The following is an 11,774-nucleotide window of genomic DNA, read 5'->3' on the forward strand; positions in this document are numbered from 1 at the left end:
AGATTTTTTGCTGTGTCTCTTTTATTAAATTGCAAACTTGAAGACATGGAATCTGGAAGTCTGACTTGGAGTAAACTACAAACAAAAGCATGCACTAATTTGACGGAGAGATGCTTGGTGGGCATGTCCATTCTGGGAGAAGTCCCTCACAACATGATGCAAATTAAAACTGTCTGGAAGTTTGAGTGTTGAGTCACATGGCCCTTGGTAGCCATTTCTGCAACCTCATTAGTGTACGTTAAAAGAATACAACAGCAGTTCTTGAAGCGTCCAAATGAATATTGTTCAAGTTTAAAGTGACAGCTAGGACGTATCTTCACTGGGCTCAACAGAGGATAAAATGTAACATTGTGAGGTATGGCACTAAAGTATCTCATTATAGAGCTGCAACAAAGTCAAGTAGCTCACAGTTTCACTTCTGTTTGCCTAATTTAAATGTGACTCATCTTTAAGTGACTCTAAAGCCACTGCACAACTTCTGCTGCTGGCTGTGTCATTAAATTCCAAGCTCATTCATCAATTATAGCTTACGGCTCAGTGACGCGCTGCTGTTTTGTACAATGGAAAAATGTGGGAAGGGTTTCAGTCAGTCGACAAAAATCATCATCCTTATACCTTCTGTAAATTGCAGCAGCATTGCGAACGGTAATTTATATTTGCTCAGGAACGGTGAAGGTGACAAGTTCTCACCTCCCACACTGCTGACATCTTCCATTGATTATGCTGACAACAGTAAGTTCAGAATGCATAGCTATATCATTCAAGCAGTAGTTCTATTAGTGAAGGGAATATATCACTTTATATGGTTCTCTATGGACACAGGATGCAGCTGCTCATATAGCCAGCTCCTTTGAAATGGAAAAGGAAACTATTGAGTGACCATGCATTCGATTAAGCAGATTTCTGTTTCTGTGGGCAGCTTTCTTGTAAATTGCCTTTTGATTTTTAAGCCTGTATTCTACACTAACCTTTTGCCATAACAACTTAATTCATAAGGTGTAAATATCTCAGGCTTTATGCAACCGGACTTATTTATCTGACAGAATGGTGAAAATCAATTTGCTAGTGGAGAGTTCTGGATTCCAAACTATCCTGAAAGGTAACTTTGAATTTTTACTTATCTTCCATGAGGAACAATTAATATGGTATCAAAGCTTGATAAGCATTTTCCTTGCTAAATTAAATAAACTCTTTTTGGTGAACATTGTAAGCGATACTTGTTGAACTTAGTGGATTTACATTACTGAGGGTAGGTTTGAGATGAATTCAGAATCAGGTTGGCTAAAATACCAAATTTTAATTGCAGGTGGAGATTCTAACCCTCCCCAGGGACTTTGCAGGGGCCACATATGCAAAACACTTGGCAGTATATTCCTCTCTGTCATTTAGGAGTTTTACAACTTCTGCTCGTTACCCCACCCAGCCCAGCAGATGTCAGAGGCCTGCCAGAGGTCAACCCCATGCTTTGAGGACACCTTCCAACAAGGGCTCTAGCAGATCATTTGTGAGAGAAGGGATCTGCTCTTTCCTGGGGATGGAAACAGGAAGTCATCCCAAGTCACCTAGGCAGCCTGGACTGAGACAGTTACGGATATAAAAACTGCAAGACCCACTCAGGAGGATGAATGCTCACTACCAGAGCAAGTGCCATTGTCTATTTAATGCTTCTACTCTGTGAGTCTGTGTTATTGCTTTAATATTGTCATAGAGGAAGTTGGGTGCCAGGTATCATGTGCAATCAATGTCAGTTACTTCATTGCAACATTATTTGCATGACAGTGCTTCTACCTCTCATATATCAACTGCATATCTCACTTTAAAAACATGAAATGAGCTACAACACCCAGTAGGTCACACAGCTTCAGCTCACGGACCTTTAAACACAATTGGAGACCACAGACGTCTGAATGCCTCTCACCAAAAGCTTTCATGGGACAAGGAGACCGTCACAAGCGTGGCTTCGGACCCGTTAACTTACAAGGCAAAATACAAGTCAAACACATCATATATAGCTTTTCACATTTCCATAATCTCTAACTCTTTAATTTCACTGAACTACTTTTCATTCTAAAACAAAATCTGAAATTGATGGTGCAACTCAACAGCTCTGGCAGCACCCGTGAAGAGAAAGCAGAGTTAATGCTTCAGGTCTGGTGACTCTTCCTCAGAAACTTTTATTGTGAACTCTTCAGACTCTAGCTTCCCTCACATACTTTTCCAGTGTATCACACACAGACAATCACAGTTCTGGGCATTGACATCTTTGTCAGTATCTATAAATGCAGGCAAAGAGCTCATGTTCCCACGCTCACGTCTTTTAATGCTCCTCTCCTTGTGCAAGAGTGAAACATGAATAACCAGTGTGAGGATGAGCAAACTGTAGGGATGCCTAACATAAGGGTCCTTACTATTTTTTGAGCAAAAGACTGCAGAGTTTGTAATAGGTCAAAGGGAACATGCCTGTGCTGAAAAGGAGGTTGGACATCGATACCCATCCAGAGAGAAAGCCTCCGATTTTCTGCTCCCAGCTGCACAGCATGAGCAGTATTTTAATAAAATCTTGAGGAAGGAGGGATAACAGCTTGAAAATATTTACATAAGAACAAAATACTGTAGATGCTGGAATTATGAAATAAAAACAGAAAGTGCTCGAGAAACTCAGCAGGTCTGGCAGCATGTGTGGAGAAAGAAAGAAGAGTTAATGTTTCAAGTTTGCTATGACTCTTCCTCAGAACAGTTTTGATATTAGCAAATCTTCCTTTGTTTCTGTAGCTTCTGGATCCCAGACAGAAGCTAGGGCCAAATAAACAGAGATCCATAAAACATCCCATTGCCTCCAATCCCACATGGTGCACATTTGTGAAGGGACAGCCAGGTCCCTCAGAGGATGAACCATCCAGACCTTCCTCCCCACCCTGTACTAACTCAGATATACTGTGGGTTATCTGTCTACAGTCAGACTGGGTCACATTCTGGGGACAGCACTGGTAGATGATCCCATGGCTCAAACATCTGAACTCACTGACACTCAGGTGGCTGCTGTAGACTCGGCTCCTGCTGACCTCAGTGCTGAAGATCAGCCTCTGGACATGGACATTTATGAGTTGATGGAAACCCAGGGGGCAACAGTGACTGTGCACAGACTCGAGCAAAGGGCAGAGGAATCTCCCCAGGTTGCAGTGCCAGACTGAGTGGATGCTGCTAAGGAGAATCTGGGCCACTACATGACCATTTCCAAGGCTGACGTTTTTTTACAAGCTCGTGTAAAGATGCCAGGATGGAGATTAGGTTATGTATGAACTTTCTGTAATAATTTACCAGCCCAAGAAATGACCTAAGCTTCTGGGCAGATCTGGGAGTCAGGGCACCTTTGATCGCCCTCTCTTTATTTTTCAATGGGTATTACCCAGTCTTGTTTGTCACTTGGGGTGCTTGGAACACACGTTTTTCCCTTCTTAGGTGCATGCCACCTTGGAAAAACCTCAAACAAGTGAGTCCAAATTCTCCAAGTGTTCCTTATTAGTCGTCCATGTTATTAACACATCATCTAAATAAATGCGGTAGGCCTTGCAAAATGTTCTCCATCATCTACTGAAAAATTGAACAGACTGACGATATGCCTTATGGCTAATAATTGTAGCATTCTTCTGAAAATACTTGTTTAACTCTAACTGCAAGTTCTCATGGCTCATGTCTGGTTTTGTGAAGGGCAGCCCTCTGCCCACTTTACATACAAATCCTCTGTGTGAGGGATTGGGTTCCTATCCAGCTGAAAAAAGGGGTTTGCTGTTTGTTTAAAATCCTCAGAAAGGCAAACTAACCTACTGGGCTTCACGATAGAGCATCATAGGGTGGCACAATGGCTCAGTGATTAGCACTGTTACCTCACAGCACCAGAGTATTGGGCTCGATTCCACACTCGGGCAACTGTCTGTGTGGAGTTTGCACATTCTCCCCATGTCTGCGTGGGTTCCCTCCGGATACTCTGGTTTCCTCTGGGTGCTCGAGTTTCCTCCCACAGTCCAAAGATGAGCAGGTTAGGTGGATTGGCCATGCTTAGTTGCCTATTGTGTTCAGGTATGAGTGGATTGGAGGTGGGGGAGTACGGGTCTGAGTGAGATGCTCTGAGGGTCAGTGCGGACTTGTTGAGCCAAAGGGCCTATTTCCACACTGTTGGGATTCTATGAATCAGCATGATTGGTGCTGTCCATTCTGCAGGTTGGACTGCTTTCATGATTCCTTTGCTTTCCAGCCTTCTGAATTTTGGCGGTAATGCAAATGGCATTGGGCAGGCCTTGCAGAATTGTGAAATTGCTTCCTGGTCAATATGTAAGGTGGTATTGGTTTCTCTGATAGTCGCCAGACCTTCTTGGGGAAAACTTCTGGGTATTTAACTGGGACTTCACTTAGGCAACCATTTTCTACTTGAAAGATGTTGAGCCAATCTAGGTGAATCTCACTCAACCAATTTCACCACACCCAGCTTGGGCCTGAGCCTTTTACAATAACCACTGGAAACTGAACCAGCTGCTTTTCATAAGAGACCGGAACCTTAATCTGTAAAGTTCCCCACTCTAGGTTACCAGCCTAGCTGATGCCGTGTGCAGATTTAAGGGTTGGAGTACAGGCGAATTTTGTTAAAAATTGGGTATCCAATCTCTGAAATGGCCGTGCCAGCCCTAACCTAACCATTAGACCTGGGTGACCACTTAACCAGACTTTTATTTTGATCCCCGCCCACGGCCGACGGAACCCCGCCCACGGCTGACGGAACCCCGCCCACGGCCGACGACCTCATCGCTCCGCCCACAACCTCCACAGCCAGCAACCCCAGAGAAGACAGCCACACTGAGCCCTGCCGCATCTTCACCATCCCCCCAGACCTCCCACTGACTGAGGACGAACGGTCAGTCCTTAGCAAGGGGCTCACCTTTGTCCCCCTATAACCACACATCAACGAATACCAGTCACGGTTGGACATAGAGCAGTTTTTCTGCCGTCTTCGCATCCATGCCTACTTCTTTAACCGGGAACCCAACCCTCCTTCCACTGACCCCTTCACCCGCTTCCAACACAAGTCCACCTCCTGGACACCACCCCCAGGCCTCCTACCCTCCCTCGACCTCTTCATCTCCAACTGCCGTCGAGACATTAACCGCCTCAACCTCTCCACCCCTCTCACCCACTCCAACCTCTCCCCCGCAGAACGGGCAGCCCTCCGCTCCCTCCGCTCCAACCCCAACCTCACCATCAAACCCGCAGACAAGGGTGGCGCAGTGGTAGTATGGCGCACTGACTTCTACATTGCCGAGGCCAGACGCCAACTCTCCGACACCACCTCCTACCGCCTCCTCGATCATGACCCCACACCCGAGCACCAAACCATCATCTCCAACACCATTCACGACCTCATCACCTCAGGGGACCTCCCACCCACAGCCTCCAACCTCATTGTTCCCCAACCCCGCACGGCCCGTTTCTATCTCCTTCCCAAAATCCACAAACCTGCCTGCCCTGGTCGACCCATCGTCTCAGCCTGCTCCTGCCCCACCGAACTCATCTCCACCTATCTGGACTCCATTTTCTCCCCTTTGGTCCAGGAACTCCCCACCTACGTCCGTGACACCACCCACGCCCTCCACCTCCTCCAGGACTTCCAATTCCCTGGCCCCCAACACCTCATATTCACCATGGACGTCCAGTCCATGTACACCTGCATTCCGCATGGAGATGGCCTCAAGGCCCTCCGCTTCTTCCTGTCCCGCACGCCCGACCAGTCCCCCTCCACCGACACTCTCATCCGCCTAGCTGAACTCGTCCTCACACTCAACAACTTCTCTTTTGACTCCTCCCACTTCCTACAGACTAAGGGGGTGGCCATGGGCACCCGCATGGGCCCCAGCTATGCCTGCCTCTTTGTAGGTTACGTGGAACAGTCCCTCTTCCGCACCTACACAGGCCCCAAACCCCACCTCTTCCTCCGGTACATTGATGACTATCGGCGCCGCCTCTTGCTCCCCAGAGGAGCTCGAACAGTTCATCCACTTCACCAACACCTTCCACCCCAACCTTCAGTTCACCTGGGCCATCTCCAGCACATCCCTCACCTTCCTGGACCTCTCAGTCTCCATCTCAGGCAACCAACTTGTAACTGATGTCCATTTCAAGACCACCGACTCCCACAGCTACCTGGAATACACCTCCTCCCACCCACCCTCCTGCAAAAATTCCATCCCCTATTCCCAATTCCTCCGCCTCTGCCGCATCTGCTCCCACGATAAGACATTCCACTCCCGCACATCCCAGATGTCCAAGTTCTTCAAGGACCGCAACTTTCCCCCCACAGTGATCGAGAACGCCCTTGACCGCGTCTCGCGTATTTCCTGCAACACATCCCTCACACCCCGCCCCCGCCACAACCGCCCCAAGAGGATCCCCCTCGTTCTCACACACCACCCTACCAACCTCCGGATACAACGCATTATCCTCCGACACTTCCGCCATTTACAATCCGACCCCACCACCCAAGACATTTTTCCATCGCCTCCCCTGTCAGCTTTCCGGAGAGACCACTCTCTCCGTGACTCCCTTGTTCGCTCCACACTGCCCTCCAACCCCACCACACCCGGCACCTTCCCCTGCAACTGCAGGAAATGCTACACTTGTCCCCACACCTCCTCCCTCACCCCCATCCCAGGCCCCAAGATGACATTCCACATTAAGCAGAGGTTCACCTGCACATCTGCCAATGTGGTATACTGCATCCACTGTACCCGGTGCGGCTTCCTCTACATTGGGGAAACCAAGCGGAGGCTTGGGGACCGCTTTGCAGAACACCTCCGCTCAGTCCGCAACAAACAACTGCACCTCCCAGTCGCAAACCATTTCCACTCCCCCTCCCATTCTCTAGATGACATGTCCATCATGGGCCTCCTGCAGTGCCACAATGATGCCACCCGAAGGTTGCAGGAACAGCAACTCATATTCCGCCTGGGAACCCTGCAGCCATATGGTATCAATGTGGACTTCACCAGTTTCAAAATCTCCCCTTCCCCCACCGCATCCCTAAACCAGCCCAGTTCGTCCCCTCCCCCCACTGCACCACACAACCAGCCCAGCTCTTCCCCCCCACCCACTGCATCCCAAAACCAGTCCAACTTGTCTCTGCCTCCCTAACCGGTTCTTCCTCTCACCCATCCCTTCCACCCACCCCAAGCCGCACCTCCATCTCCTCCCTACTAACCTCATCCCACCTCCTTGACCTGTCCGTCTTCTCTGGACTGACCTATCCCCTCCCTACCTCCCCACCTATACTCTCCTCTCCACCTATCTTCTTTTCTCTCCATCTTCGGTCCGCCTCCCCCTCTCTCCCTATTTATTCCAGAACCCTCACCCCATCGCCCTCTCTGATGAAGGGTCTAGGCCCGAAACGTCAGCTTTTGTGCTCCTGAGATGCTGCTTGGCCTGCTGTGTTCATCCAGCCTCACATTTTATTATCTTGGAATTCTCCAGCATCTGCAGTTCCCATTATCTCTTTTATTTTGATTGGCTCTGATTTGGACATTGCTAATTAATCCTACATTCCAACTGGTCTCTAAGCATCTCGTAATGGATAAACCAAAGTCACATGCCTCTGCCTGCTGTCTTAACCTCATCAAAAATCCCGACATGGATCCCTCTGCTGTGTAAACGCGATAGTGTCTCAGTATTAGAGGAGGCCTGGGATCGTGATATTCCTTAATTAAATCTGTCAACTCTTGAAAGGCTTTAATATCTGGTGCCTCAGGGAAAGCTGAATGCATAATAATCAAAAAAGGTGTGGGTTCACAAGCTGTCAGAGAATTACTCATTGCTTTTCATCTGTTCCAATGCGATTTTCCTGGAAAAAGTAACATATCCTTTCCACATGCTAGGCTTAGCCTTCGATGGCAGGATGGAAAGAGTCAAGCTTCGCAAGTAATGGCATGTTGCAAAACATGCTTACCCAGTCCAAAGATATGCAGGCTAGGTGGATTGGCCATGCTAAATTGCCCGTCGTGTTCAGAGATGTGTAGATTAGGTGGGTTATAGGGGGATGGGTGTGGGTGGGATGCTCTGAGGGTCAGTGTGGACATGTTGAGCCAAAGGGCCTGTTTCCACACTGTGGGGATTCTATGATTCTGACTCAAAGGCTACTGTTACAAGCACATTTCTTCAGGAGCATGCTTTACTCTCATTACCATTGAAATAACTCAACAGAGGCTTGTATCTCATTGCCAAGTTAATCTTTATTTCCACGTGGAAAGTCCTTGAATCTGGCGCAGCCTCATCACTCCACTTTTTATCTGCCAGCCAGAGCTCCCTGATTAGACCAGATTAACACCTCCAATCAGGGAACTCATACTATATGAGGTCCAGCTGGGTGATCTTGTGACAATCACTACAGGCTTGGTTGAGCAACTAAAATGAAACCTAGAATGTCTGGCAAGGTAAATGCTCCATATTCCCTGGAGTGTCACTCTGAGATCAAGACTCTGGAGTGACACTTGAACTTACAACATTGTTATTCACGACTATCACTACTGCATCATAGTTAAAACTATACAGAGCCTGGACAGTGATCTAGTGTATAGGGATAAAATCATTTACAAGCCATGACAAACAAGAGTATCTTAAGAGTCATAGTTATAAAACAAACATTCCTCTGCATGTCCAAACACATCAGTTCCACAATTCACCATTACTTGTGGGTTGTACACATGTTTGTATAAAATCCCTGAATCTCAGACTTAGGCACCAGCAGGTTCTCTTGGGGCTATTTATTCATTTCAGTACCTTCCTGGCTTTCTCACCATCAAATGAATAGTGTTGGGATCCTCAGCATTTACATCAGATTCCCTTTGTTCCTCATCTGATGTGAAAGTGGCTGATTCATCTCCCATTTTTATTCCTATTGAACAAAGGCGCAGTAACAACGGTTATTCTAGAAACCCCATCTGATGAGTATAGAAGTGTCTCCCCTGAGTGCCATATTTCTAGAAGACCAATTCTCTGTTCAAAAATTGCCTTAGAGGATGCATTACTTTGACCATAAACTAAATACTGAGGCTATTTAGTTTACTAAATTGAAGCCGCTGAAGCTAGGATATCTGCAGTGAGTAATTCACCTCCTTATTCCCAAATCCTGTCCAACATCTGCAAGGAACACATCAGACTACAATGGAACACACCCCAGTTGTCTGGATGAGTGGAGCTCCAACAGTACTTAAGAAGCTTGACACCATGCTGGACAAAGCAGCCTGCTAAATTGGCACCATGTCCACAAACATTCACTCTCTTCATCACCAATGCAGAGTAGCATCAGTGAGTACCATCAACAAGATACACAGCAGAAATTTACCAAGGCACCGTCCAAACACATGATCGTTACATCGAGAAGGAAGAGGGTGGTAGAGACAATTGTAATTCACACTTACATGTTTCCCTCCAAGCCACTCATTACCCTAACTTGGAAATACATTGCTGTTCTTTCAATGTCATTGGGTCAAAATCCTGGAATCCTATGTACAATAAACATAAAGCCCATAGGCCCTGAATGATTTGAGAAAAAATAGCATTCTACTGTCACGCTATTTGGAATCAGTCTGAGGGTTTTCACATCGGGGTCATTAGCCATGTTGTTACCTGAGTGATGATGCCATTTGGGAAAGCATTTGTGAAATTTGGGACCTGTACAGAATGTGAGCTTTGTGACAGCCCCCTGGATAGCAGGAGCGTACCTGCAGGAATTGTTGCCTGTGGTGACAAATCAGCTGGATATCGAGGGAGTGAAACCCTCTCCGGTTCAGGAATCTGCCTGGATGATGTCATGGAACTCTAAGTGCTACATATATGCAATCAACAGCTTTATGTAGTTGAATGAACCCAGCGATGGCTGCAAAGCTTGGCTCTCTGATTCCATGGTGAACTGGACAAACTGCATTGCTTTCCTGTAAAGTGAATTCTTGAATGCACTCCTGGGCTGGTGATTGGGAGTTGCCAGACTTATGTATGGCTGTGCTGTGAAAGGAACCAGTGGCTATAATGTTCAGTGCAACTGTGGTGTTCAGTGCCATAGACAGGGCTGCCTCCCAAGTTGAGCAGCTGAGATCTGCCTAAGGAGCTGGCTGGTGTAGGTGACAGCCTCTAGCACTGCTCCTCACTCATCTGCAGGTGGCTAGAGCACATTTGGTACAGTTCTTTTCTCAGTGGACCAGTCAACAAATTGGAGACCTCATCCCCTCTTCAAAATGTGCTGAGATCCCCTGAACCTGTTGTTCTGTTGTTACTGCTTATCCTTTCTCGTCGTTCTCAGTAAAGATAGGATAACTACTGAGTTAGATAGATCAAACATGTAGCATGGAAATACTGACTTAGAGAGAAACAATAGTATGTACCCTGCCTTACCTGATTTGTTTTGGTTAGCCAGGTCAATTGGTTGGATAAGTATAATGATGAGGAGAAAACTCATAAAACTCAGTATCATCCAGGACAAGGCAATCATCCAATCACTTTAAATATTCACTTCCTGTGCCATCAATGCACAATGGCAGCCATGTACACCATCGTGAGCTTCACTGCAGTCATTTGCCAAGGGTTCCAATACCATCCATTCCCGTTGAGGACAACAATTCTCCACCATGCTTAGGAGGATGGAGCTTTGTAGCAGGATGGGGATTTACCAGGTTCAAGTTAATGATGTAGACCCCTCTCCTGAAGCGAGACTGTACAATCCAGTGAGATCTGGAGTAGAACAGTTTGAGTGCGAGCAGCAGCGGAGACAAGACGGACCCGGAAGACTGCAGCTAAGGTAAAGCAGTTTATTTTTAAAATTACTTACCGATAGCGGGCAGCGGTGTTTTTTTTTCCTCTTTCAGAGAAGGAGCGGGAGCACCAGAGGAAGTGACGAGGACCAGAGGGGCAGCCGGGAAGGAAAGCAGTGACCATAAATACTCACCCTTCGACGCCAACGGCCATTTTGAGTGCGAGCAGCAGCGGAGGCAAGACGGACCCGGAAGACTGCAGCTAAGGTAAAGCAGTTTATTTTTAAAATTACTTACCGATAGCGGGCAGCGGTGTTTTTTTTTCCTCTTTCAGAGAAGGAGCGGGAGCACCAGAGGAAGTGAAGAGGACCAGAGGGGCAGCCGGGAAGGAAAGCAGTGACCATAAATACTCACCCTTCGACGCCAACGGCCATTTTGAGTGCGAGCAGCAGCGGAGGCAAGACGGACCCGGAAGACTGCAGCTAAGGTAAAGCAGTTTATTTTTAAAATTACTTACCGATAGCGGGCAGCGGTGTTTTTTTTTCCTCTTTCAGAGAAGGAGCGGGAGCACCAGAGGAAGTGACGAGGACCAGAGGGGCAGCCGGGAAGGAAAGCAGTGACCATAAATACTCACCCTTCGACGCCAACGGCCATTTTGAGTGCGAGCAGCAGCGGAGGCAAGACGGACCCGGAAGACTGCAGCTAAGGTAAAGCAGTTTATTTTTAAAATTACTTACCGATAGCGGGCAGCGTTGTTTTTTTTTCCTCTTTCAGAGAAGGAGCGGGAGCACCAGAGGAAGTGACGAGGACCAGAGGGGCAGCCGGGAAGGAAAGCAGTGACCATAAATACTCACCCTTCGACGCCAACGGCCATTTTGAGTGCGAACAGCAGCGGAGGCAAGACGGACCCGGAAGACTGCAGCTAAGGTAAAGCAGTTTATTTTTAAAATTACTTACCGATAGCGGGCAGCGGTGTTTTTTTTTCCTCTTTCA

At 47.4% G+C, this 11,774-nt stretch overlaps 1 long non-coding RNA gene across 1 annotated transcript in view; it reads right to left on the reverse strand.

Annotated features, from left to right (window-relative positions):
* LOC132209791 (uncharacterized) overlaps nucleotides 1-11,677 on the reverse strand; it is a 45,410-nt gene extending 33,733 nt beyond the window's left edge. Inside the window, exon 1 of the long non-coding RNA XR_009445878.1 lies at nucleotides 10,859-11,677. This is a non-coding gene — a long non-coding RNA (uncharacterized LOC132209791). The remainder of the gene's footprint in view (nucleotides 1-10,858) is intronic.
* Between the last annotated feature and the right edge of the window lie 97 nt (nucleotides 11,678-11,774).

Source organism: Stegostoma tigrinum, chromosome 6, assembly GCF_030684315.1.
Source record: "Stegostoma tigrinum isolate sSteTig4 chromosome 6, sSteTig4.hap1, whole genome shotgun sequence".
Classification (NCBI taxonomy): domain Eukaryota; kingdom Metazoa; phylum Chordata; class Chondrichthyes; order Orectolobiformes; family Stegostomatidae; genus Stegostoma; species Stegostoma tigrinum.